Consider the following 26943-nt stretch of genomic DNA (forward strand, 5'->3'; position numbering starts at 1 on the left):
CTCTCAGTTCCAGCTGCTCAAGGACAGAGTGTTTGATTATTTGTTCCAAAATTTTGCCAGCTACAGATGTCAAGCTGATGGGTTGATAATTACCCGGATCCTCCTTTTTCCCTTTCTTGAAGATTGGGACAACATTTGCCCACATCCAATCGTCTGGCACCTCACTCGTTCTCCAAGAAGTGTCAAAAATAATGGACAGAGGTTCAGAAATGACATCTGAAAGTTCTTTTAGTATCCTTGGATGCAATTCATCTGGCCCAGGAGACTTTGTTTCATTTAAAGAAACTGCTCCAACAGTGATCCTAGGCCACCATTCCCGTCCCCCATGTTGTGTTACATTTTTGCCACATTGATCACTATTTCCCTCACAAGAGAAGTCTGAGGAGAAATAGGTGTTAAGCAGTTCAGCCCTCTCTTCATCATCATCTGTTATAATTCCACTTTCTTGTCCTCGCAGTGGTCCTATGGTGTCCCTATTCTATTTCTTGCTTGAAATAGAACTAAAGAAGCCTTTTTTTGTTATGTTTAGCATTTCTTGCTAGCCTAAGCTCATATTGAGCTTTAGGTTTTCTAACACTCCCCCTATAATTATTGGTTATTTGTTTATACTCATCCTTTTAAATAAGGCCTTCCTTCCATTTCCTAAATGACACTATTTTATTCCTCAAATCTTTTGACAACTGCTTATGGAGCCAACTTGGCTTCCTTAGACTCCTTCCATCCTTTCTTCTCAAGGCAATTGTTTGTGATTGAGCCTTCAGTATCTCACTTTTAAGAAACTTCCAGCCCTTTTGGACTCCCATCTCTTTAAGTCTTTCTGACCACGGGACTCTACGCAACATACCTTTAAGTCTGTGAAAATCAGCTTTCCCAAAGTCCAGTCTATACGTACAACTACATAAAGGTTTTCTCTTTCCCACGATTGAAAATTCCCAAAGCACATGGTCGCTGCTACCAAGTGTGCCCACTACTTCCACCTCATCTACCAGTTCTTCTCTATTGATGAGAATCAAGTCTAAAATAGCAGAGCCCCTGGTTCCCCGGTCTACTTTTTGGGAAATGAAGTTGGTGGCAAGACAAGTTAAGAATTTAATAATTCCAAGGAAGAATAGTCAGGTTAATCTCTTGTAGGTGGACAAAGCCCCAGTTGCTGACAAGGAAGGCAACCACGTCGCTGTACCAAAAGCATAAAAAACCATCACTTCAGCTTGTGTGTCAATGTTTTTTTTAGTGATTTGGGTTCCAGTCCATGATCTTTGTAGCTTACTTGTCACCTTGGACTAGTCATTTGACTCTGATCTGCAGCTGAAAGTTCAGAGCCTGAGAATTTTTATCCCAATTACTGATGGAGTTGTGACACTGTTGTGCTACATGCCTGTTATCTTACAATCAAATATTCCTTATCCATACTTGTTTAAGGTCTACCTCACTGGATGCATCCATGCCTCACTGGATGCAAGTTCTCATTTCACTCTAGCATCTGTTTGCAACTGGATATACCTGTGTGAACAAGCAAATCCAGGTGCCAATGACTGCCAGAGTACCAAGAGGATGTCCTATAAAATGGTCTGTGGGTATGATCTCAGGATCAAAACTGTGGCATAGTTCTGGTATGGGGAGGATTTGGAAACTGATTAGGCAATAGAACAGATTTTGAACATCCATTGTAGAAATAAATGTGCTCTTGTGTTAATGTACGTGGAAAACATGGTATATTTTGACTTCTTAGGATATTAGGGAGCCAGCTACAGGGTGAGCCAAGTGCCCTTGTCAAACAATCAGTACAGGAAATGTTGAACTTGTAAATATTCCAATCAGGCCTAATTGTCATAAACATTTCTGATAGTTATTAGAAGGCCAACCAATTACCATTGGTTTCTGACCACATTTTATCCTCATTTCAATCTCTTAATAGTACAGAGCAGCTTTTAACAAGACACGTTGGCAAATGTCCAACACAAGCCCTATTGACATTTAGTGTACATTTAGAAAGCCAGAAGTACTTTCATCCAGTGATCTAATTTCAGTTTTTCCCGCCATCATATGTATGCTATCATTTTCCAGCTTGTGGCTTGAACTGTGGGGTGGGGTGTCCCTATAGAAGGACAATTGTTCATGCTCTCATTGCAAGTTGCTCTAAAAAGCAGAATCCCACAAAGAAGAAGATGCATTGGATCAACTGCTGGTATACTTGGAGGAAAATTTGTTGCTCAATCTATACCAGTCGGGCTTCCATCCTGACCATAGGGTGGAGACAGTGTTGGTCGCCTTGGTGGTGGAGCTCCGCGTCATCTTGATCGGGGTGGTTCAGCCACTTTTGCATTGCTTGATCTATTGGTTGCATTTGATGTGAATGACCACGAGCTATTGGCCCACCATCTTGCTGGAGATGGGATTTGGGGAATAGCCATTCAGTAGCTATGCTCCTTTCTCTGGAGGAGACACAGAGGGTGGCAGTTGGGGAGATGTTATTGCACCCTTACCAACTCCCTTGTGGAGACCCACAGGGGGTGGTACTCTCCCCCACATTATCCAACATCTTTATGTACCCTCTAGGTCAGCTGGTCCAGAGCTATGGGCTGGGGTGTCATCAATATGCAGATGAGACCCAGCTCTAGCTCCTCAGGGATGGCCACCTACACTCTGCCCTGGATACATCTGCCATATATTTGGAAGCCATTGCTGGGTGGTTAGAACAGAGCTGCCTGAAACTCAGCCCCTCCAAGATGGAGGTCCCGTGGCTGAGCAGGAAAGGAGCAGGTCAGGAAGCACAGCTCCCCACCTTCATGGGGGCATGGCTTGATATCTCACCCATGGCCAGGAATTTGGGGGTGGGTTTGGATGCCTCCCTGTCGATGAAGGCCCAGATCACAGAAGTAGAGTGTATGGCATTTTTCCATCTTTGTCAAGCATGGCTACTAGTGCACTTACCTGCCCTCAGACTGTCTGGCCATGGTGATCCATGCAACAGTCACCTGGAATTCTGTAACTTGCTCTAAATAGGCCTACCTACTCTACCCTGTAGGCTTTGGGTCCCCACTGGAGAGAAAGATGGGATAGAAAATGTTTTTTTTTTTAATCTTCCAGCAGTTCACATGAAACATAAAGGAACTATGCATCAAATTCAGATTTTTACATTAAATAGAAACAACAGCAATGGTAATGACAATAGCAACCACAGAATACTATCAGTTCAACAGAACAACAATCACACAGGTCCATGGTTCAAGTCAAGAACATGGATTCCTGGGAGGGAGATTCAGGGCCCTAGTTGGTGGTGTTGATCCCAATCGATTTCAACCAAATGCCTGGTGGAGGAGCTCCCTTTGCAGTCCATGTGGAACTGTTTTAGTCCCATTAGGGCCCTGATCTCCTCTGGGAGCTCATTCCACCAGGTAGGGGCCAGGACAGAGAAGGCTCTGGCCCTGGGTGAGGTCAAGTGGGCTTCCTTGGGTCCAGGGATCATTAGCCAGTTGGAGGTGGCAGAACACAACATTCTTTGAGGGGTGTAGACAGAGAGGTGGTCCTTGAGGTACACTGGGTCCTGACTGTGTATGGCCTTGAAGGTGACTACCAGAACCTTCAGAATTCAACTGGTATCCAGTGCAGTTGTTGGAGGAAGAGCCAGATGTGGGATCTGCATGGTGTTGCTGTAAAGTTTCTGGCACAGTGAGCCACTGATAGCTGCACTCCATCCAGGTTGGACAGATGTGCTTCCTTGCTTGGACCCTTCCTGCCCAGCCAGAGGACCTCCATCTTTGAAGGGTTGAGCTTCAGACAACTCTGTTTGAGCCATTTTGTCACTGCTCCCAGGCAGCTGGCTAATGCTTCTAGGGGAGAATCAGGGCAGTCATCCATCAAGAGGAAGAGCTGGTGTCATCTGCATATTGCTGACATCCCAGCCTGAACCTCCATGCCAGTTGGGCAAGAGGGCACATGAAGATATTAAAAAGAATTGGAGAGAGGTCCGCTCCTCGTGGGACTCTGTAATTGACAGCTTGATAATTTTCTGGTAGGGCTCTTAGTCTTTTGCAGACAGCAGATAGCCATGAAGAGTCATAAGATTTTGCTTGCAGTTTCATTTTTTATTTAAAAACAGAACCAGTCTTTGGCTTCTTGGAGCAAATCACAGCTGCTTAACATGAACGTGTAGCAGAAAACAAGACATGCAATGACTGTTTTGTGCATTGGTAGCACTAAGGTCAGAGTAGTGGGAAATATATGCAAATCAGAGGATTGCTTTTTTTAAAAAAAGTAGAATGTGATTAAATGTCACAGCTCCATCCTATTTATCATTTACTGCAATTTTCCCAGTTCACTAAGTACTTTATTTGCTTAGAGCCAATTTAGCAATGCCAAAAACTTGGTGTTGTTAATCCCCCTTTCATTAGCTTAAACCTAGCATGAATTGTCCTTAAACTAAGCCAAATATATTTGGGAAAATATTAACAGGAAGCTGTATTTCAAGACATGCAAATTCCATGCAAATATAGCCTAAACAGAATCAAAGGTACCTGATTTGTTCTCTTCCTGAGAAAATCTATGAAATACCGGAGGTATATAGGTAAGAGAGAGAATTTGTTCCAAACCTATTTTTTATCTGGAATACATGCTTAATTTCTCACTTTGGTTGTGTTCACCTTTGGTTTACAGTAGGGCTAAAGGTCAGTGTGACCTTTCCTGGAGAATGGACTAATGCTGACCTAATGGGTGAACTAATTAAAATAGGATTTATTATTAAATAATACACTTAAATAATTTGTATAAATTATTATTCAATAAAAATAACCACTAAGGACCATTATTCGGTGTCTTTTTTCTTTGAGAAATAGCATTAAACACAACATGACAGCACCTGTCATTTGTAGACAAAGATTTACACTTAACTTTATTATTGGTATTGTTTTTCTCAGGGTACCCAAAGCAGAAGATGGGAGCTAGTACTTTAGTCTCTTACCAGCACTAATGATTGCCAGGCATTGCCCAGGAAGCTGGGGGCACAGTGAGGTCTCTATTGGTCACCATAGAGTTTCCAGCAATTCTCAGAGAAGACTAAAATTATTCCTGAGTTCTGCTCTGGAAATGACATTGTGATATCAGCCTTATGGCCATTTTACCAGATCCAAAGTGGAAGATTTCCCAAACTTACCAGGGGGCTGGCAAGCCTACCAGCACTCCATACTGGTTTGTACCAGGTTCTAATCAATCTCGATTTGTAGAACATTCTTCTAATGGGATTCAAAGAGAAATGAAGTCACTATTTTGTTCCTTGTCTGACTTCTAATAATAAGTTCTTAGGAAGTCCTAGTGAGACTTCCAATGGAGTCAAGGGCTGCACACATGATTCTTGACTTCCTTGTTTGATCCTCTCAATAACATTGTGAGGTGGCTTAGGCTGAAAGAGGAAAACTCTCTCAATATTTACCAAGGGAAATTAATGATGGAGTGGGTATTTGAAGTGTCCCTAGTTGTTGTCTGGCCTTTGGATCACTACATTATACTATTCTGGTTTTCCACAAAGGCTCCTTCTTGCCAGCTTCAGATCAATTTAAAAAATGCTATTTTTTTTCAGCAGTTTTCCAAGTACACCTGGGTTCTTTTGTCAGAGCTGCCCCAGCTCTTTGGTACAAACTTCTAGACAATGTTTGCGCTGCCTCCTCCCTCTCATTTTCCCACCAAGTCTTGAAAACTGGCATTTTTTTGCCACAAGGAGAAGCTGGAAGTACAGTTTTAAATAAATAAAATCCAGACTTTGGGGAGGTAGATGAACCAACAGCATGATTCCATATGACAGCTCCTTATATCCTCTGAGATTTAAGATGTTGTATTATAACCTGCTGAATAGGCTATTTTAGGTTTTCACCTTTTTTGGTTGGGGGGGGGGAGTTCATTTTCCATTTGAGTTTTAATTGTATTGCCTCTAAGTGAATGAAAACTAAGTTAGAATTGAACCAGCAGATGGAAAACCTCTTATCACTGAACAATGAAACCACCTCAATTTTTCTGTCTTTCTCCTTTTGCCATCTGGTATCTGAGCTTGCATTGGAAAAATTAGCCATTTAAGAAGCAGTTGTTTGCCATCTCCAGTAGTCAGGGCTTTCCTCAGCCTCCCTCTCTCTAAAGACTGGTGCTTATCCTTTCAAAGATGAAGCCATAAAATACAAATGGGGACATGAAACTCAATTTGACAGCCTCACAAATGCTGCAAGGAAAGCATTAAGCCCACATGCCCACACTGAGAAAGAACATAATCCAATCTTGACAATAATGAAAAGGTTAATCTAAAATGGGAGCCATGTGGTTTTGCCAGGGCTTCTTTTCTTTTTGAGCAAAAAACCCCTGTCCATTGTCCTGATTAAAACATTTAGGGAAAAATGGTCTTTGTTCATTTAAAAAAAATGTTGCCTTCTGTCAGCAGCTCTTCAATGTGTGGTATTTTATGGGTTTTGTCAGCAAGTTTTTGATGTGTGGTATGTTATGGGTCCAATCAGCTAATGATCTGTAAACAAACAGGAAATGGATTCAACCCCAGAGCTCTCTGGCAAAACAGCCTGGACATAAAAATGTTGTGTAAATTCTAAAGGTTCAAGCAAGTAGCATAATGGTTGTCCCAGGCAGGAAATGAAAATATATGCAGGAGGTGAATTTCCATGCTAAAAAGGGAGGGGTGGTGCCTCAGTAATAAAGATCCCAGGTTAAATTGTTAACATCTTAACTAGCAGCAGTTGTTGGGAAAGATTTTTCCGTGCCAGAGACTTCAAAGAATCTTTTCCAGTCAGAACTGACAATACTAATGTTGATGGGCCAATAGCCTAAGGCACCTTCCTATGTGATCAATAGCCATTGGACACTGAGTGTTGTGTCCAGTCACCTCACATGCATTAATTTTAAGTGCTAGGGCAATGATAGTTATTTGAGATTTGAAATATTATCAAGTTGTATCATTAGAGACCTGATTTATCCACAGCAGGTACTGTAAGTTTCTGTTAGAGATGGGTTTTTGTTAAGGCTTCAGCCTTTATGCCTTGTGGTTGGCCTTCCAGAGTAACTGGATGGCCACTATATGAGACAGGATGCTGACCTAGATGAAGCAGTGGTCTGATCCAGCAGGTCTCTCCTTCAACACCTTAGCTATTTCTTCAGGACTGTACAGCAAGAGGCACAAGATTTAATTATGATAGTGGTACAATGTATATGATACTGGTACAATAATAATTATGATGGTACAATGTTCAAAACCACAATGGTGACTGATATTACACTTTAGCCTATGGGACCCTTCCTTCAACTCACATGGCTCTTTCATTGAATGAATGATTCCCTTTTGTGTGGCCTTTTAGGGAAAAACTGGAAGTTTTGGATAACCGAAAGGCTATTAAATATTTCCTTTTCATAACGGACTATAGAAATAGTAATTTTAGTTAAAATTGATTTGCTTTAGAATCATAGAATCATAGAATTATTATTATTATTAGATTTATTTCCCGCCTCTCCCGATAGGCTCGAGGCGGGTCACAACAACTAATCCCATTAAAATTCCCATTAAAATATCAGTCTACTAACATGGCGGCTAAAAATCCCCTCCCTCCCCCAATTATTAAGAGGTGAAGAGGAAAGGATAGGGGAGTAGCGTACACTCCAACTCCTAGGGGGGGAGCGATGTCCCTGATTTGCTGACCCCAGCCTCAACCATAGACCTGGTGGAAGAGCTCCATTTTACAGGCCCTGCGGAAAGCTGACAAATCCCGCAGGGCCCGCCGATCACCCGGGAGCTCATTCCACCAGGTAGGGGCCAGGACTGAAAAAGCCCTGGCCCTGGTCGAGGCTAGACGCGTTTCCTTCGGGCCGGGGATGACCAACAGTTTCTCACCCGCAGAGCGTAAGGCCCTGCAGGGGGCATAGAGCGGTAGGCGGTCCCTCAGGTATGTGGGTCCCAACCCGCGTATGGCCTTGAAGGTTAAAACCAAAACCTTGAACCGGATCTGGGCAGCAATTGGCAGCCAATGCAGCTGCCTCAGCACCGACTGGATGTGGGCCCTCCAGGATGTTCCAGTGAGGACCCTGGCAGCTGCATTTTGTACCAGCTGTAGTTTCCGGATCAGGGACAAGGGTAGGCCTGCGTAGAGCGAGTTACAGAAATCTATTCTGGAGGTGACTGTCTCATGGATCACTGTGGCCAAGTGGTCAGAGGACAGGTAGGGCGCTAGTAGCCGGGCCTGGCGAAGGTAGAAAAATGCCTGGCCCGCTACTCTCTTGACCTGAGCCTCCATAGTCAGGGAGGCATCAGTGGTCACACCCAAATTCCTAGCTTGGGGCACGATGGTAAGTTGCACCCCTGCTAGGGTGGGTAAACGCATTACCTGAATCATAGAGTTGGAAGGGGCCATACAGGCCATCTAGTCCAACCCCCTGCTCAACACAGGATCAGCCCAAAGCATCCTAAAGCATCCAAGAAAAGTGTGTATCCAACCTTTGCTTGAAGACTGCCAGTGAGGGGGAGCTCACCACCTCCTTAGGCAGCCTATTCCACTGCTGAACTACTCTGACTGTGAAAAATTTGGACAGCTGGACATATGCCACCCCCTAGGCTGTTTCAGAAATATATAGAGGAACAACAGATAAGGATTTGCAATTCCATAAAATTATTTTTTGCTAACTTGCAGATACATACACAATATGCAACAACTATAGTTAGGTCTCATGAAGAATGAGACAGAAGATACAGAATATACAGAGTTGAAAGCAACCCATTTCAGTTGTATTAAAAGAAGAAGAAATGTGTAGAATGTCAATCTAGATATTAATCATATTAATGTAATATTAATATTATAAATAGAAGAAGAAGAGTTGGTTCTTATATGCCACTTTTCTCTACCCAAAGGAGTCTCAAAGTGGCTTCCATTCGCCTTCCCTTTCCTCTCCCCACAAAAGACACCCTGTGAGATAGGTGGGGCTCAAACAGCCCTGATATCACTGATCCATCAGAACAGCTTTATCAGTGCTGTGGTGAGCCCAAGCTGGCTGCATGTAGGGGAGGACAGAATCAAACCCGGCTCGCCAGATTAGAAGTCTGCACTCCTAACCAAGCCGGCTTTTTGAATACCAGCTAGTAAATAAATCCATTGTCCATGGAATTTTTACACATATATTTTGAGATATCGTAAGGACTCAGGGCACGCAATCATTGTTTAATTGTATACCTAACATGGAAAGTATAGTAATGGACTGAGAACAAGGAGACAAGGCCATCTACTTCTTGGCTTAGTGGAGACATGAACACAGATTTCCCCCACCTGAGCCTGATAAAATAGACCACATAAATAACATGGAAACCAAGGAAAGAAAGCAAGGAAACACTGAGAAAAAATAAATTTAAAAATACTGAATTCAATTAAAAATCTTCCATCTGTGAGAAAATTTATATGAATATGGAGAAATCTTAGCTGACCCAAGAGCAGGAAGGGTAGTGAGATTTAAAAAAAAAAAGAAATTAAGAACATATTTGAACATTTCTGTGTACACAGTGATTACTTTTCCTCCATCATCCATATCGCTATTTATTATTATTATCACTATTCTACTGTGGTAAGATGACAGATGTTGCTGAGACTTGATAGCAAAGTAGTGTCATCCCAATATGTGGATCTGCTTAAGGAGGTTAGAGAACTGGTGCTGGCGAATCAGTTCTGCAAAGTTTTATCATTGCTGAACCTGGAGTCATGAACAATAAGTGTTTTGGCTTCTGCTTTACAATGAGAACTCAAAGGGACCTGTGAAGATGTGACTTCCTATCACTGCATTGCAAGCCCCCCCCCCCCAAAGACAACTTTGCCAGCCTTCAGCCAGGCAAAAGCAATGTGCTGAGCATGATGTGCCATTTTGGTCTATTGGCACAATGAGTTCAACTCTGGCATTCAAGAGTTATATTGTATAACTAGATTTTAAGCCCATTTTAAGAAGCAATAAAATGGGCGCTAGAAAGGGGCGAGGGACGGCGCGGTGGTAAGGCGAGGCGGCTCCGGCGGCCGGGAGAAGGCTGGCCGGGCCACCCCCCAGCCAAGACTCAGCCGAGCCTTCTCCCGGTCGGCAGAGCAGCCGGGCACATTCCCTGGGCGGGTGAAGCAGCCAATGGGGAGCCGCGTTTCACGCGGCTCCCCATTGGCTGCTTGGGGCGGGATGGACACTCGGAGGGGCCAATCAGGAGCCGCGAAGCGTTTTTATCCGTTTTTTATCAAGGACAGGGCCCGCCCTAACTCCTCCCACACAGCCCTTAGTGCTTTACTCAGTCCGTGGCGCTCTGCGCCACGGGGCTGTTTAAAGATACCTGTCAAATTCAGATCCCACCATGCATGACTTGTGAAGAGACTTCATTGGTTGCCTGTCAATAGCAAAATATCTTGCTTCTGATTAAGAAGCATCAAGCTCAGGCAAAGGAAATAGTGTGCCCATGACTCTGGTATTTCTTGGTGGTCTCCCATTCAACTACTGACCAAGACCAGCTGTGTTTAGTTTCTGAGAACTGACATGATTGGGCTAGCCTAGGCCAGCCATTTTCAACTTTTTTACCATTGAGAAATACCAGAAGTGGCATGATCATACAAAATATGGTTGGGAGGCATATCAGTGAACATGTCCACCCAGGATCCCTCCCCTTCCCACCCTTCTAGGCCCATCACTGGCCATTTTGGAAGGGGGCGAGTCAATATGACCACAGATGGTCATATTGCTTAATAAATGTTTAACCACTTTAATAAATATACAAAACATTAATTAACTCCCACCCATTCAGGAAACCCTTCTAGGGCTGTCATGAAACCCTGGTTGAGAAAGTCTGGCCTAGGCCAAGGAGTTAGGAAGATATATATTAATATGATCTTTCCATATGTTGTTGTTAGGTGCGAAGTTGTGTCCGACCCATCACGACCCCATGGACAATGATCCTCCAGGCCTTCCTGTCTTCTACCATTCATTGAAGTCCATTTAAGTTTGCACCTACTGCTTCAGTTACTCCATCCAGCCACCTCATTCTCTGTCGTCCCCTTCTTCTTTTGCCCTGGATCGCTCCCAGCATTAGGCTCTTCTCCAGGGAGTCCTTCCTTCTCATGAGGTGGTCAAAGTATTTGAGTTTCAACTTGAGGATCTGGCCTTCTAAGGAGCAGTCAGGGCTGATCTCCTCTATGACTGACCGGTTTGTTCACCTTGCAGTCCAAGGGACTCGCAAGAGTCTTTCCCTATAGATCAGATTATTAAAACTACACCCTAGCGTTGTCAAATATCAGCATTTAAAGTCTTCACTCTGGGTTCAAAACCATGCTTAAAAGAAAACTGTACAATATTTCAGTACATACATTTGTTGATGTGCATGATTTACAGGGGAGAAAAATAATGGAAAGGAACACATAGCTGTAGCAAGTACCAATTATGTGGCCATATTTTTTTTTTGCCTGAGTAATCTTTACAAAGTCAGACATCTATTCCAAAACAATGACCAATAACTAATGCATCCATGTGCTCTGTGGCAGAAAATCCTAGAAGAAAGTAAGAGTAAGTGAAATTCATAAACATCATTTGTGATTATGGAGAGTACTATACTATCTGTGCTTTATTGCTCACACAATGAAAGTGTTGGAGAAATGTTATATATGGTTAATTTGCCATTGTGGAAATACTAGCCTAAGTAGGAGTTAGGCTAGTATTGATCAGAGATTTATTCAGATCTGATCTATCCATTGCAAAGTAAGTTTCATAAGCTTCAGGGTGGACTGTATTAAAACCTCCTGAGTAGTCACCATAAGTGGTCAATCAATACCTGAAGAAATTCACGCAACTTGAAGCCCATTAAGCTGAACACTGCCATATCACCATATATGGCAGCACACCAGCAAGTTGATGCTCCTCTTGGTTTAGGGCCAGCTTTGGAATACAAAAACAGAATGGAGGGTGGCAGTACACAGCTGGCAGACTGCATTTAGCTTTATGAGTTTGAGGATTTATTGGTTATGAGGATTTTTCTAAAAGCCACTTGCTACATGGTCAAGACTACAGATACAGCCCGTTGTGAAGCACAGAACTGATACTAAGCCTCTAATGTTCTAGCTCAGCTAGGAAGCAAATGTTTTACGTAGAAATCTTTTAGGAACAATTAGGACTGGCCTTTTTGAAGCTGAAAAGTAGCTGAACATTGCTCATCCCTTTCCAGTCATGGTGTATAATTCTTCAATAATAGCTCTCTTCCTGGTACATTATGTGATTGTTATTATAAGGTGCAAACATTATTAATCTCATTGCTCCTAAAATGAGTCAATATTTTAGTCTTTCATTTGACATTTTTTTAAAAAGTGCTTTGACAACCAAGTCCTTTTGCAGATTAAGATTCTTTTTATATCTATATCTATATTTTAAAAACTGAATCATTCAGATGAACAGGGCTTGAGTGCCCATCTATTCAGATGGACAGGGATTTAGTGCCTATGTATTCACGTGGTCAGGGCTTGAGGGCACATCCAGAATGAGAGGACTTTGAGTGTTCATCCATTTAGAAAGGCAGGCCCATATGTAATATCCTGCTCTTATTCTGTTGCTTTCTAACTTTGTAATATCTATTCCTGCATTGTTTGATATACCTCATGCATTTATTTGTCTGTTTCAGATTGTTGTAACTCTAGTCATTACATTGTTTATCAGATGTATCATGTGAATTATTGCATTAGCTTATCCTACATAATCAGCCCTGGATCCATATCAGTCTGGCTTCCGTCCTGGCCACGGAGTGGAGACCATGCTGGTCGCCCTGATGGACGATATCTGGTGCCAGCTGAACCGGGGCAGCTCCGCCATACTCATGTTGTTAGTTCTGTCGGCTGCATTCGATGTAGTCGACCACAAGATATTGGCTCACCGCCTTGCCGGAACTGGAGTTAGAGGGACTGCGCTGCAATGGCTAGTCTCCTTCCTCCGGAACCGATCACAGAGGATTGCAGTGGGGGATGAGTTGTCGGACCCCTGTGGGCTCCCTTGAGGGGTTCTGCAGGGGGCGATACTCTCCCCCACGCTTTTTAACATCTATATGCGTCCTCTAGCCCAGCTGGTCCAGGGCTATGGGCTGGGATGTAACCAATATGCGGATGACACCCAGCTCTACCTCCTAATGGACAGCCGGCTGGACTCCTCCTCAGATGCATTTGCCAGCTGTTTGGAAGCAGTGGCTGGATGGCTCAGGCAGAGTCATCTGAAACTCAGCCCCTCCAAGACGGAGGTCCTGTGGCTAGGGAGAAGAGGGCAGGACCAGGAAGCGTGCCTCCCATGCCTGGATGGGGTGCCAGAATTTGGGAGTGATTTTTGATGCCTCCCTTTCAATGGAGGCTCAGGTCACGAAAGTAGCCAGGACAGCTTTTTTCCATCTTTGCCAAGCCCGCCTACTAGTGCCCTATCTGTCCTCAGAACACCTGGCCACTGTGATCCATGCAACGGTCACTTCCAGATTAGACTACTGTTAACTCACTCTATGCTGGCCTACCCTTGTCCTTGATCCGGAAGTTACAGCTGGTACAAAATGTGACTGCGAGGGTCCTCACTGGGACATCTTGGAGGGCCCATATCCAGCCAGTGCTTCGTCAACTGCACTGGTTACCTGTCTGTTTCTGGGTCAGGTTCAAGATATTGGTATTAACCTTTAAGGCCATACGTGGTCTAGGTCCTGCCTACCTGCGGGACCCCTTGCTTGCTTATACCCCCTGCAGGGCCCTTTGCTCTGTGGGTATGAATTAACTGGTTGTCCCAGGTCCCTGGGACGTATGCCTGGCCTCGACCCGGGCCAGGGCCTTTTTGGTCCTGGACTCAACCTGGTGGAATTATCTCCCGGAAGAGCCAAGGGCCCTGCCGGAGTTACCAGCTTTCCACAGGGCCTGTAAGATGGAGCTCTTCCACCAGGCGTACGGTTGAGGCCAGGGCAGGGTCCTGGGGGAGGGGTTTTCCAAGTGGTTCCCAAATTAATCTTGGCCCCGGCTCTCATTACATTAGATTAGGTCCAGTACCCCACCCTGAACAAGGAGGGATTATTAGAGATTATGGTCGCCATTACATAGTTTTTTAGTATGTGATTGTTATTTTAATGGGGATTTTATTGGGGTTTTATTGTTTTAGAATTGTATGTGTAAACCGCCGTGAGGCTATGGCTAGTGGCAGTATAGAAATCTAAAAATAAATAAATAAATAAATAAACAAACAAATAAATAAATAAACAAATAAAGAAAGAAAGAAAGAATCAATCCATTTTAAGTCTCCATGACAAACCAAGACTATATATAAAGTAAATAAAGTGCATAGGATCAGGCTGTGAGTGGGATTCTTTTTTAAATGAACCAACATAGGGTTAAGCAACAGTGGCATTATCCCTGAGGTGCCCACAGGTGGGATCCTTTACCTGTGACCTTCCATCTTCAGAGTAAACACCACAACCTTCCCCTGTGAATAAGTTTCCTCTGGGTTAACATATATTAGCAAAAGAAGATTTGTACTCTTTTACCTCTGGACCTATATTCTTCATTATTTGTCTCCTGTTCTGTCAAAAATAATTTCCCCAGCAATAAGTTCTACAGGTCTATTGAGAAACACTGTCCTGTTCTCTCTTATGCTTTCTTTACTTTCTTCTGAGTCTGGTACAACATCGTTTTAATCCTTTCATTCCTTAATCTGAAGGTTTTTAAAAATCGAGATTCTTCAGCCCTGCAAACCTGCTAATTCTGTTCTAGCCAATTGCATAGAAAATTCACCCTCAAAAGATTTATAACAGGATTCACATTTAACTTTGTCCCTTCCTTTTTTTTTTACATTGAAATTTTTACACCTGGAAGACTGTTGCCATTGCCTGACTTTGAGCAGCAACCCTAGACTGCCTTGGTGGACTCCCATCCAAGTACTATCTAGAGCTGAACCTGCTTAGCTTCTGAAATCTGATGTGATTGGGCTAGCTTGGGCTACCAGGTTAGCGTGACTCTTCTACCTGAAATCTTGATATTTCAATAAAACTTTCAATGGGGTTCCTGATGGGTAAACTGGAGGACTGCAGACTGGATTAGGATATGGATTAGTTAAGTGGATATGGAACTGGTTGGAAAACCACATCCAAAGAGTGGTTGCCAATGGCATTTTTTCTGATTGGAGGGAGGTGTCCAGTGCGGTGCCACAAGACTCCGTTCTTAGCCTGGTACTTTTCAATAATTTTATAAAATATCTGGGTGAGGAGGTGGAGGAACTACTCCTTAAAGTTTCAGATGACACCAAAATGGAAGGGCTGACTAATGCCCCAGAACATAGAGAAAAAATTCAGTGAGATCTGAACACGCTGGAAATTTGGGCAGATATGAAAAAGGTGTAATTCAACAAGAATAAGTGCAAAGTTCTATATCTGTGTACTGGATGGGGGAATACACTTTTGGGTAACAGTGTGTATGAACAAAATCTTGGGGCATGCATTGATTGTTTGTTAAATATGAGCAGTCAGTAGGATGCTGTGGCATAAAAGCCTAATGCATTCTTGTGGTGGTTCAACAGAGGCTGACATCCAAATTGCAAGTTGCCATAGTCCTGCCATACACTGCATAGGTCAGGTCTTGTAAGCAAGTCTCAGAGCCTCAAACCTTCCACCCTCCCACCTTAGTTCCTGTTCTGTCAACTAACATTGAGTTGCTTTCTTGCTTCGCAGCACTCTTGAGGATTAATGAGATTTGGAGAAGTTGTTATCCCCCTTGAGTTTTAGGAACTGAGCAGGCTATAAATCTAAGTAAACTGATAATAAAAATAGTGCAAATGTAACCGGCTCATTCATATGCAAAAAAAAGTTAGTGTGTTTTTTATCCTAAGCAATTGGCATTGCAGAAGAGGTATATAATAAAAGGTTTAATGGTTTAGGATTCAAACATGCGCATGAACATGTCCATAAGCCAGGAAGATTAATGCCAAGTGGGAATTCCCTGTTCCTACTTGCACAAAATAACTTTTAAATTCATTGTGCTAGCTGAGCTCAATGCATTATTTGGGCTCAAAATAATTTGTTCTGTAAAGCAGCTGGAACTTTTTATCAGTGTTTTTTTTTTTTCTTGAATTGATTTAGATTCTGCCTTTCTACCAAATACAGGCGATCAGAGCAGCCCTGTCCAAAGAATCCTAAAGAAATCCTGTGCAAATAGACTATTGATAATTTGATTTGTTATATGCCCTGCCCTTGTATTTAGTATGCCTCCCAAATAGAATTCTGCATTATTCTGTTTAGAAAGAGACCTATCCTCTCTGGTGAACCTACATATAATTGGTGTAGATGGGGTAGATTAGTCTGCCAATGAGACTGCAGACCCACTTGAGGTTTTGTAGATCGGGATGCCAACACTGGCTTGAAAATTGGAGATTTGGGGGGCATTCATTAAAACCAAAACCTCCCAGCCAGCCTGTGTGTATTCCAAAAAAGATATCCTTCTTTATTCAGATCTTAATAATACTTTCCATTTTGTATATCTATCTATCTATCTATCTATCTATCTATCTATCTATCTATCTATCTATCTATCTATCTATCTATCTATCTATCTATCTATCTATCTATCTATCTATCTATCTATCTATCTATCTATCTATCTATCTATCTATCTATCTATCTATCTATCTATCTAACCACACTTGAATGTATTGACCACCACACCCAGACCATGCTAGCTCATGGCGGTTTACATAAAATCCCATAAAAACAAAATAAAATACAGCTATTGGCAGAAGCATTCTTGACTCCTCAGCCTTGGTTAGCAATAACATTGGTCCTGGAGCACAAGGTTTAGCTTCCAGAAAGGTAAGGAAAGGAAGAGAATCTGAATATAGAACGGGAGGAAAAAGGTGTTAGCCTTCAGAATTCTCCAGATGCCCTGGTTATCATTAGGAAACAAGACCATTACATATGCATTAGGTTAACTTTTTTGATCTGGTTTACAAGCATCTCTGGGTAGGCTCTGATACGATGTATTTGCTAAATCTATATTTTTCATTTCAGGTGTCGCCATACCAACCTTTTCAGAATTGACATGTAGTACAAATCTCTGTACATTTGAATGTGATCTGTGCCAGATTTTAAATATATCCCAGAGGAAGAAGAGGAAAAGTAGTTGGAAGAATTATTGCTCCTGCAATATTGTTTTGTACTTGATTCATATATGGATATTTATCACATCTGCATTGATGTTCATGCTTACTATGATTAAGAGGTAAAGAATATTAATTTATTATCAGATGATCTACCATTTTATATATGAATTGCATTCACTTAAATATATTCACATGATGTGGGCTATTATTATATTTTCTGAGCATCTGTGACAGTAGTTCCATGCAGATACCAGCCATCCCTGTAGGTTCAAGTCTCTAGAATCCCAGTATATGGAATCAAGAGTTCAAAGTATTATTTTACAAGCCAATTTGGAAGCACAAAATCCATAGATGCTTGGGGTTGATCAGTTGTATCTTTTAATCTCAGATAAAGAAGTCAAATGTATCACAGAGGCTGTCAGAACTATAGCCCTCCCTCTCGTATCTTTCTTGCAAGTGGTCCACTTAACTATTTTAAAATGCAGAAACCTCTAGGAATCAAGGATGTAAATTTCAAATTTTAGTAGGCCTGAGAACCGACAGTACTGCTTTTTAACCCATGTCATTCCTATGGAAATTAATTCAAATATTTTATAAATGGACTGTGTGAAGACTACCATCCATAGCTATCTGATGATAGACCACCTTGTCACATCCCCTTATACAATATCAAAGAATAAGAACTACACTCAGAGATTATGAGTCTTGTCACATGAAAGTTTTGAGTTAAACTGAAAGTGGGAGCCCACCGTTACATTAACACTTGCTATTCTCTTCCATCTTTGACTTAAACTGACATTTTACAATTTATGAACAGGAATGATGTGCTTAAATGTGGTGGTGACGGTGGTGGAGGAGAATGCTGTCAAGTTGTAGCAACCAGTACCAACCTCATAGGTTACCAGATGCTATAATCAGACCACAAAGACAATAGCCTTCCCCTGTTACTGCATCCCAGCCACTGGTATTAAATACATATTTCCTTTTCCTGGATTTAATAGGGTTTTCAAGCCAAGAGACAAACAAAGGTGGTTTGCCATTGCTTGGCTCTGTGCAGCAACTTTTGCCTTCCATGGTAGTCACCCATTTTAATACTAACCAGGGGTGCCCCAGGTTAGCTTCCCAGATATGATGGGATTGGTCTTACTGTAGGCCATTCAGCTCAGAGCTGTGCTAAAACAATAAACTCCGATTAATACATGTGGTATGCTAATTCAGTCCCCTCAAACAAGTGGCCTGTATTCTTATAGGTTCTCCCCCTGGTGGGTATACCACTATCACTTGGAAAACACAGACTCTAAAGCAGAGGTAGTCAATCTGTGGTCCTCCAGATGTTCATGGACTACAATTCCCGTAAGCCCCTGCCAGCAAACACTGGCAGGGGCTCATGGGAATTGTAATCCGTGGACATCTGGAGGACCATAGGTTGACTACCCCTGCTCTAAAGTGTTACTGAGATGAATTAAACGGTTTATTGGAAGGCATTACTGCACAATACACAAGAAAGTTGCAGCATACTGTATTGTGCAGTAGTTTGTATCAGTAACATTTTGCAGTCTGCATCTTCCTGCTGACAGTCATGTGCCTACCAGGGTGACAAGAACCCATAAAAATAGAGACCTTTTGCTTAAGGGGATCAAACTAACAATCATGTATTTGCTGAGAATTGAACCTGGATCTCCCCCATGTGGCATTTTGCTTAAGGGGACCAAATTAACATGGTGCATAGACCATCTCAATGAAATTTCTATGAGCACTATTGTATGCTGATGAAGGCGTACAAAGAGCCTTGCTGATCAGACAGTCCATCTAGTCTACACTTTTGTTTCCTGAAATGGTTACCAGATGCTATAATCAGACCACAAAGACAATAGCCTTCCCCTGTTACTGCGTCCCAGCCACTGGTATTAAATACAGATTTTCCTTTTCCTGGATTTAACTGAATCTGTACAATGACCACCTCTGCCAAATTTCTCTTCTGTTTCTATTCACCGTCCTTCCCTTGTCCTCAAGCTTTTGATGCTGGTTTCCAGCACTATGGTACCTCTTTGAATCTCCTCCCTATTTCTCTCATTATGTCTCATCCCCACTGATTTCCTTTTTCCTTTTCTTGCTTCTGTTCTGCAGCTCACTGTGAATTACCATGCTGTTATTCACAAGCAGTCACTCTGTGATATTTTCCTCTGGTAATCACCCTGATTACTTGCCCTTTCCTCAGCTTTCACCCTCTACCACAGAACTGTATCTCTTTGGGAGGTCTTCCATCCTCCCACATATCACCCCACAGGCAGAGAACCTTCCTTCCAAATTGTATCAGTTCCATTTTACTAGGGGAGGCCATTCCACAGGTCTCTCATCAGGCATTCATCATTTAGGGCAGGGTCATGATCAGTTGCTAGAGCATTCACTTTGTATGCAGAAGAAGATGCCCCAGGTTCAGTTCCTAGCATCTCCAGGAACAAATTTAATACAATAGGTGAAACACCTTCACCTGTGACCTTGGACAGCTAGTTTCCAGTCTGAGTAAACAATGTTGACCTTGATAGACCAATGGTCTGACTTTGCTTCATGTGCTCACCTTTCTAGGGAGACCAACCTGGTCCATTTTCTTTTCTTTATTTTTGATTTTAGAAAAGCAGTTAGGAATGTCTGGTTTCTGAATGGTTTTGGCATGCTCAGGTTGAATATGTTGCTCTCTCTCCGCTTTTATGTAAGTTTTGAAGTATATTATGCAGGTTTTATGATGGCTTTAGGTTTTATTTCATCTTGTGATTTTAACGCAGGGCTGGGGTATTTTTTGTGAGTTGCTTTAAGGTTCCTAGTAAAACTGTAAAGCCAGAATACTTTTTAAAAATGAGTAAAAGAATGGCATTCTCCTTCCATGTCCATCTGGTCCACGCAAGTGGAATTACTGTCAACCGAACTGCCGATCACCTGAGTATTTTGGCTGTCCCCAGGCAATGCAGGTAATTGCACTTGTTTTTAGTTATGAAATCTGAGTTTTGTTGTGATTCTTTTCATCGTCCTGGTTTCTCCCCTCAGCCATTCATTAAAACCAAAACCTCCCAGGCAGCCTGTGTGTATTCCCAAAAAGATATCCTTCTTTATTCAGATCTTAATAATACTTTCCGTTTTGTATATAGCACCTTTCATCCCTAAGCGTGAAATGAAAGCAACCTTGTTAAACGTAATAGTATATTATAAAAATGAGAAGGGTGCCGTTTTGGAAAGTCATCGTATTATAGTAAAATATTATCTTTTCTCCCTCTGTGAAATGTTGCGCTGCCTGTTTTCATAGTGGAAATAACCCAAATGTAACAAGGATGGATCGGATAAGTGGCTGAGCGTAGTTGGGCAGAACTTCCCCCCATGATTTAATGATAGGGAAAGCTCTGTAGAATAAATGAGTAGTCAGCCTAGTTTGTTGTATTGAAGAGGAGCAATGTGATTCAAAAAACCTAAAAGATGTATTTTTCACATGGCGCATAGGAACTTATATATAGAACTCCCATCACAACAAATGACAAGAGCTGTCCATCTCCTATCTTTCACATCTCTTTAAAATGCATTACAGAATGTCAGAAAATGGTATTGGTGGGGGCATTCGAAGGTTCAGTATATTGATGGATGATGACTATGTAAGGTTTTCTCTTGGCATGATATTGGAACTGGCTTCAGTAGCAGGAGAGGCAATTGCAGCTCCAGTTAGATTCAATGCTGGCAGTATTACCCACGCACAGCTCTCATTGGATGTATGGTCTGGACTAATTTTGTGTGGTATTCATGGTGGGCAGTATAAGTAGGAGCCTCAATCACTGTCACTTAGAACAAATGGCTAACTGATTGGGTCTCGTATAACCAGCTTGATAGAGGCAAAATCTGGAGGAGGTAAAAATGATGACAGTCAGAGTCCCACATCAAGGAACAATTCTCCATACAGGACAAGAAAAATTGTTATTTCCTGCTATGTTCCTTGACATGAGCAAGGCTCAAACAGGCCTTTCCTATGCACCTTCTTTAGAGACTATCCACTGCTCCCATTTTTTAAAATGCTTAATGCATTTTTTATCCTGCCCTTCCTTCAAGGGTGTCAGAGCAATGTTCATGGATCCTCTGCTTTCTCCAGTTTATTCTCATAACAACCATGAGGTAGGCTAAACTGAAGGATATATTTCTGGTCCAAGGTTAGTTTGGTGTAGTGGTTAGGAGTGTGGACTTCTAATCTGGCGAGCCGGGTTTGATTCTGCACTCTCCCACATGCAGCCAACTGGGTGACCTTGGGCTCGCCACAGCTCTGATAAAGCTGTTCTGATCGAGCAGTGATATCAGGGCTCTCTCAGCCTCACCCACCTCACAGGGTGTCTGTTGTGGGAGATGAAAGGGAAGGTGAATGTAAGCTGCTTTGAGACTCCTTTGGGTAGAGAAAAGCGGCATATAAGAACCAACTCTTCTCCTTCTCCTTCTCCTTCTCCTTCTCCTTCTCCTTCTCCTTCTCCTTCTCCTTCTCCTTCTCCTTCTCCTCCTCCTCCTCCTCCTCTTCTCCAGTCTAAACAGACCAAGCTCCCTCAATCTTCCTTATACGTCTTGGTCTCCAACCCCCTCACCATTTTTGTTGCCCTTCCACAATGACACTGGGTTCTGCTGGGTGCTAGTATATTGCACTGGTTCTGCTGGGCTTGCAAAAATGGTTTCAAGTCACAGAATCCTGGAACTTTAAAGAGAATCATATTTATCTTCCAATAAAGCTGCTGTCTCAGTACAACATTAGAAGAGAAAATACTGAAGTAGACATATGATAAAACTAGGAATCTTGTGACATTTTCTATACTAACCAAGTTATGTTGACATCTCTTTTTGGGCAGAATCCAGTTTGTCAGGTTCATGAAATGGTTAGGGATGCACATTCTGCCTACAAGAATAAAGAGTTAAATAAAGTGTTACAAAATAATGCAGAATGGTCAGGCAATTCAAAAAGGTATCCATAATTTTGCCATAGTACTATGCAGAGCACAACTGAATACAGAAGCCAATCAATTAACTAATAATCAGTCACCACTGGTATTGCTTGAAGGAGCAGAAGTGTAACTAAATACCAAATAATTAATAATTATTGTCAGGAGTGAACTTGTAATTTCCAGGATTTGTTGTGATCAGATTTCAGAGTGTCAGATTTGCTTTTTGGTACCTTTAGATTGGAGACTCCCTTAGAAACTGTTGTTGTTGTTTTTGAAGATGGGATGAATTTACAGTTTACTGATCATTAAAAAAATCTAGAATGACAGTGGAGGAACAAACATCACACATTTGTATTTACAGAGTTGCTTAATGCTCATCTGAAATGGAAGAGAACAGTCACCTCAGATCTGTTATTTTTTCTCACAGAAATCATTCTTTTGAAGCCGGGTATGCTCACAAATTCCCTGTCTGGCCCCACCTCCCAAGGGATGAAGTAGATCATACTCTTCCATGCCATCAGTCCATGTTCATTGTGTTGTATCATCCTCACTCTGTACTGAGCTGATAACTTTCCTTTACTGATTATGTTGCACTCTGAGTTCTGCCTCAGGAGAATAACTCAGAAGAATAGACTTCCTGAACCTCATTTGTCCTCAGCTGAGATCACTGTACAGATTCTTTGGAAAACAAATGAAGGGATTTCAGCATTCTGTCCTTTACACACAGCCATACTTTCCAATTTGCGACTTGGGCACCCGCACAAGTGTGTCCATGATTATAAGTTCCCTAGGAATGTGCACAGAAATGTTATTCAGGTTTGGTTTCATCTCCATTTTGTTTGCTGACCTTTCACCCTAGATTCTTCAATATTGCTCTGGCATGTATTTGAAGTCATTATTGGGTGACATTTACCCTGGTTTCCACAGGAAACAGATTCCCATCTATAACTTTTTTGTCTCCAAACTAATTGGTATGAAATTTTCAGGGACACTGTCCATCCCAGTATACATTCAGGCAGGTAGGACAGAATCTCACCATTCTAAAAGGAAGTAAAATTGTCACTTGCAGACCTGTGTAGGAGAAAGAAAGAAAAAAGACTTCATATGGGCAAGTACTCAGCTCAGTTTAACAGGACAGAATTGTTTTCCCCCCTACTTATTTACTCTGTTTTTAAATTTAAAAAGTTTGACTCCCTGCTTTGCCCATGGTAGACTCATGTATAAAAGGACTCACTTTTACATTAAAAGGATCATATAAAAATGTCTGATTCTCTCTTACCTTATGGCACCTGTTCAGTCATTACTTGGCAGCCCTACCATGCAGAAGGGAGATTGTGTTATGCACAATTCTCTCAATATGTATGTTCACCATTTTGTGTGAGCAGAGCAATATATGTATCTACAATTGTCAGCATACACAAGTTGAAATTCTGACTTTTAAAGGTATGAGTTTCATGGACTGAAGATGGAAATGATGGTCATTTCCCTATTGACAAGTAGAAGATGAAAACAGAATTCAGCCACAGTGATCATTGAACCCCTGAGAAAAATTGTACATTCTTGATATATATATGAAAATTTGAAGAAGCTGCATTTGGTTTAATTTGAAGAAGCTGCATTTTAGTGTTAATAAACAAGTTTTGAAATGAATTTTAAAACCCAAACAAAATAGGGAGTATTTGCTCCTCCATAATGAATGCTTAGCAAACCTGCATTTGCCTTCATTTAATGTATGAAATGTTTCTGAGATTTTTATGGAAGAGAAGGGGTTTAATCTTGATACCCACACCATCCAAACACAACTGTGTCAGTCCTAGAACATGGGTCTTGTTTAGGTTTCTCACTGTCCTGGAGAAGTTCCTGGTCAGTTCTGAGGCACAACAAGCAGCAACAATTTGGCATTAGGAACATCTGCTTGCCTTCCATTAAGGCACTAAAGCCTGGACATATTTATAGGTATGCTCATTTTGGCAAGAGAGGAACAGCAAGCATGAAAGGACTGTTGGTCCTTGGCCTATGGTAGATGGCTATAAAGGAGCTGGCCCAGGTGAATCCTGAACCATCCTTGGAGTTTACTACCTTTTCTGTCAGTTGCTGGTTGTTTATCTAATTATATTTGTAGGGTGTCTTGTAAACTGCTTTTGGCTTCTACTAAGGAGAAATGCAGGATATAAATATATAAATAAAGAAAAAATATAATTGATGCCAGCTGCTAGTTTGGACATACACATTTCCATTGTTTTATATAGATTTTGATGGTTTTGCCGGAGGGAAGCTGATGTTCACTAACTCACCAATTGAATTCTTAAGATTTGTACACATCAGCAAATCTCCAAATGCAGTGAACAGCTTTTGAATGTTTGCGTGGATTCGAACTTCATTAGTTTGATTACTTCTAGTTCATGTTTCCTTAGTTCATTAAGCAGTTCCATCAGCTAAATGAATATGAAGTTTGACTTTGCTGATGCAAGTCACACATCCAGACAGTAGTGTACCCCGTTTCTTATATAACAAGTTTCTTCATTACAGAATTAATAAGATATAACCATTTACTAAATCTCAGACAAATTATTCATGATGATTCTGTAGCAAATTAAAAAAAAGCTCAACATTTTCAATGATGATACAATTTTATGTGGTTCACAAATACAGACTAGCATAGAGGGGCACCCTGGAGGACAGTCTTCCCCACCTTGCTAAGCCGTTACAATGCTACCAGTTGTGCTGTGTTGTGGCTAAGCAGGCCCTTTCAAAATTCTTCTGCAAGCATGTTATTCCCCAAATTGTTGGTTGGGCCATATCTCTGGCAGAACATCTGCTGTGCATACAGAAAGTTCCAGGTTCAATCCCTGCCATCTCTAGCTAATAAGATCAAGCAATGGATGATAGGCAGGGCAGGTGGTATAGACTTCATCAGATATCAGAAACTAAGCAGGGACAATGCTTGGATGGGAGACCACCAACAAAGAATCTGTCAAGGAAGGCAATCACCTCTGCTTCTCACTTGCTTTGGAAGTCCCTTGCTGGGATTGCTGCAAATTGGTTGTGACTTGACAGCACTTGGTATGTAATAGATGATGGGGAAAATCTCTCCCTGAGACCACTGCCAGTCAGACTGTCAGTCAGACTGTACTAATAAACCAATGGGATATTTATGTGTTCCCCAGGCCTGCCCTTGGCACACAGTAATCCCATGAAAATTAGGAATACAGTTATGTACTGTAGAAAAATGAGCTTGTGAATGCTGGCAGGGCAGACATGGGTAAATTCTGCCGTGGAATAAATAGCCTAGTTGCATAACTGCACATCTTGCAATGCAACAGTAATCCTGCACAAAAATGTCTGAGTGGTAGGCTTGTCTCACTCTAGGAGGGTCATGGAGTTCTTCTGGAATTACAGCTGGTATCCAGAATTCAGAGATCAGTTCGCCAGAGGAAACAGCAGCTTTGGATGATAGATTTTATCCTAGGATTACCAATTCTGGATTGGAAAATTTCTGGATGCCATTAAAGGTTTTTGCATTGTATTGTATTGATTGGAAAATTTCTGGAGATTTGGAAGTGGAGTCTCAGGAGGGCAGGATTAGTGGATGGGAGGGATCTCAGCAGGGTGTAATACAAGAGCCCAATTTCCAAAGTGGCCACTTTATCCACAGAACTGATCCCTGGAGACTGGATATCAGTTGGAATTGCAGAAGATCTCCAGGCTTCACCTGCAGGTTGCTTTGCTATCACTGAGAATTCTCCCCAGCCAACAACCCCATATCTCCATGAATTTCCCAAGCTGGAGTGCACAAGTCTATTTGGTGGAGGCAGGAAGGCCTTCAATGGGGCAGCTCTCCACATAACTCTCTGCGTGTAGGCTAGGTGGAACGGCACCCTGTATTCATACAAAGTTTATTCATTGTTGGTGGATTATGATCTTGAATTATGTTAATAGAACACTTTCCTGGAAACAGTAACACTTGGACTGGCAAAATGCTGAGACAAAAGTTCCTCAAAGTATGCCAGACCAATACTGCACCCACTAGGGCTTCAGGAAAATGAAATCACAGCAAAACAATGGGACATGTCTGTTATAGAGCATAGTGAATGTCCTGGCAGATGTGTTTTTAAAAGTATAGTGTGGTCCTAAATAGTTATACCCTTCTAAATCCACTGAAGAATATGGGTTTAGATGAGTGTAATTTTGCTTCAAATTGCATTATAGAATCACAGGATCATATTGGAAAGGGCCATAAGGCCATCTAGTCCAACCTCCTTCTCAATGCAGGATCACCCTAAAGCATCCATGGTATGTTTCTTTGCAGCTGTTCCTTAAAGACTGCCAATGAGGGGGAGCTCACCACCTCTTTAGGCAGTTGATTCCATGGCTGAATTACTCTGACCGAATTTTCTTCCTGATATCTAGCTGTCACCATTCTATATGTAGTTTAAACCCATTACTGTGGGTCCTATCGTCTGCTGCCAACAGGAACTTTATATGCATGCATACATACAGACATACATACGTATGTATGCATGCATGCTTGCATGTACATGTGTATGTATTTTTACATTTATACCCTTTATACTGCCTTTCCCTAGAGACTCAGGGCGTTCACAAAAATTTAAAATATACAAAATATATTAATAAGTAGATTTTAACACTTTAAGATTTATTGATAAAATTAAAACCAAACCCATCTATTTCACCTTCAGACCACCTTCTCTTCATGGGAGCTACATGGTAGCATAACTGAGGGGGGGGGCAACAAGAGAACTTGTTTGGAGTGGACTTTCAAGCAAGGAGGCCAGCATCTCGATGTTATTCCTAGGCCTCAGCAGTAGGCCTGTTGGAACAGCTCTGTTTTACAGGCTCT

At 41.9% G+C, this 26943-nt stretch overlaps 1 long non-coding RNA gene across 4 annotated transcripts in view; it reads left to right on the forward strand.

Annotated features, from left to right (window-relative positions):
- The window catches only part of LOC143841836 (uncharacterized), a 33193-nt gene that overhangs the window by 1688 nt on the left and 4562 nt on the right, over positions 1–26943 (forward strand). For 2 of the 4 annotated variants that reach the window (XR_013232884.1, XR_013232886.1), the window contains exons 2-3: positions 17036–17246; positions 20031–20093. This is a non-coding gene — a long non-coding RNA (uncharacterized LOC143841836). The remainder of the gene's footprint in view (positions 1–17035; positions 17247–20030; positions 20094–26943) is intronic. The other 2 variants (XR_013232883.1, XR_013232885.1) reach the window with 1 other exon arrangement.

Source organism: Paroedura picta, chromosome 7 (genome assembly GCF_049243985.1).
Source record: "Paroedura picta isolate Pp20150507F chromosome 7, Ppicta_v3.0, whole genome shotgun sequence".
Taxonomy (NCBI): domain Eukaryota; kingdom Metazoa; phylum Chordata; class Lepidosauria; order Squamata; family Gekkonidae; genus Paroedura; species Paroedura picta.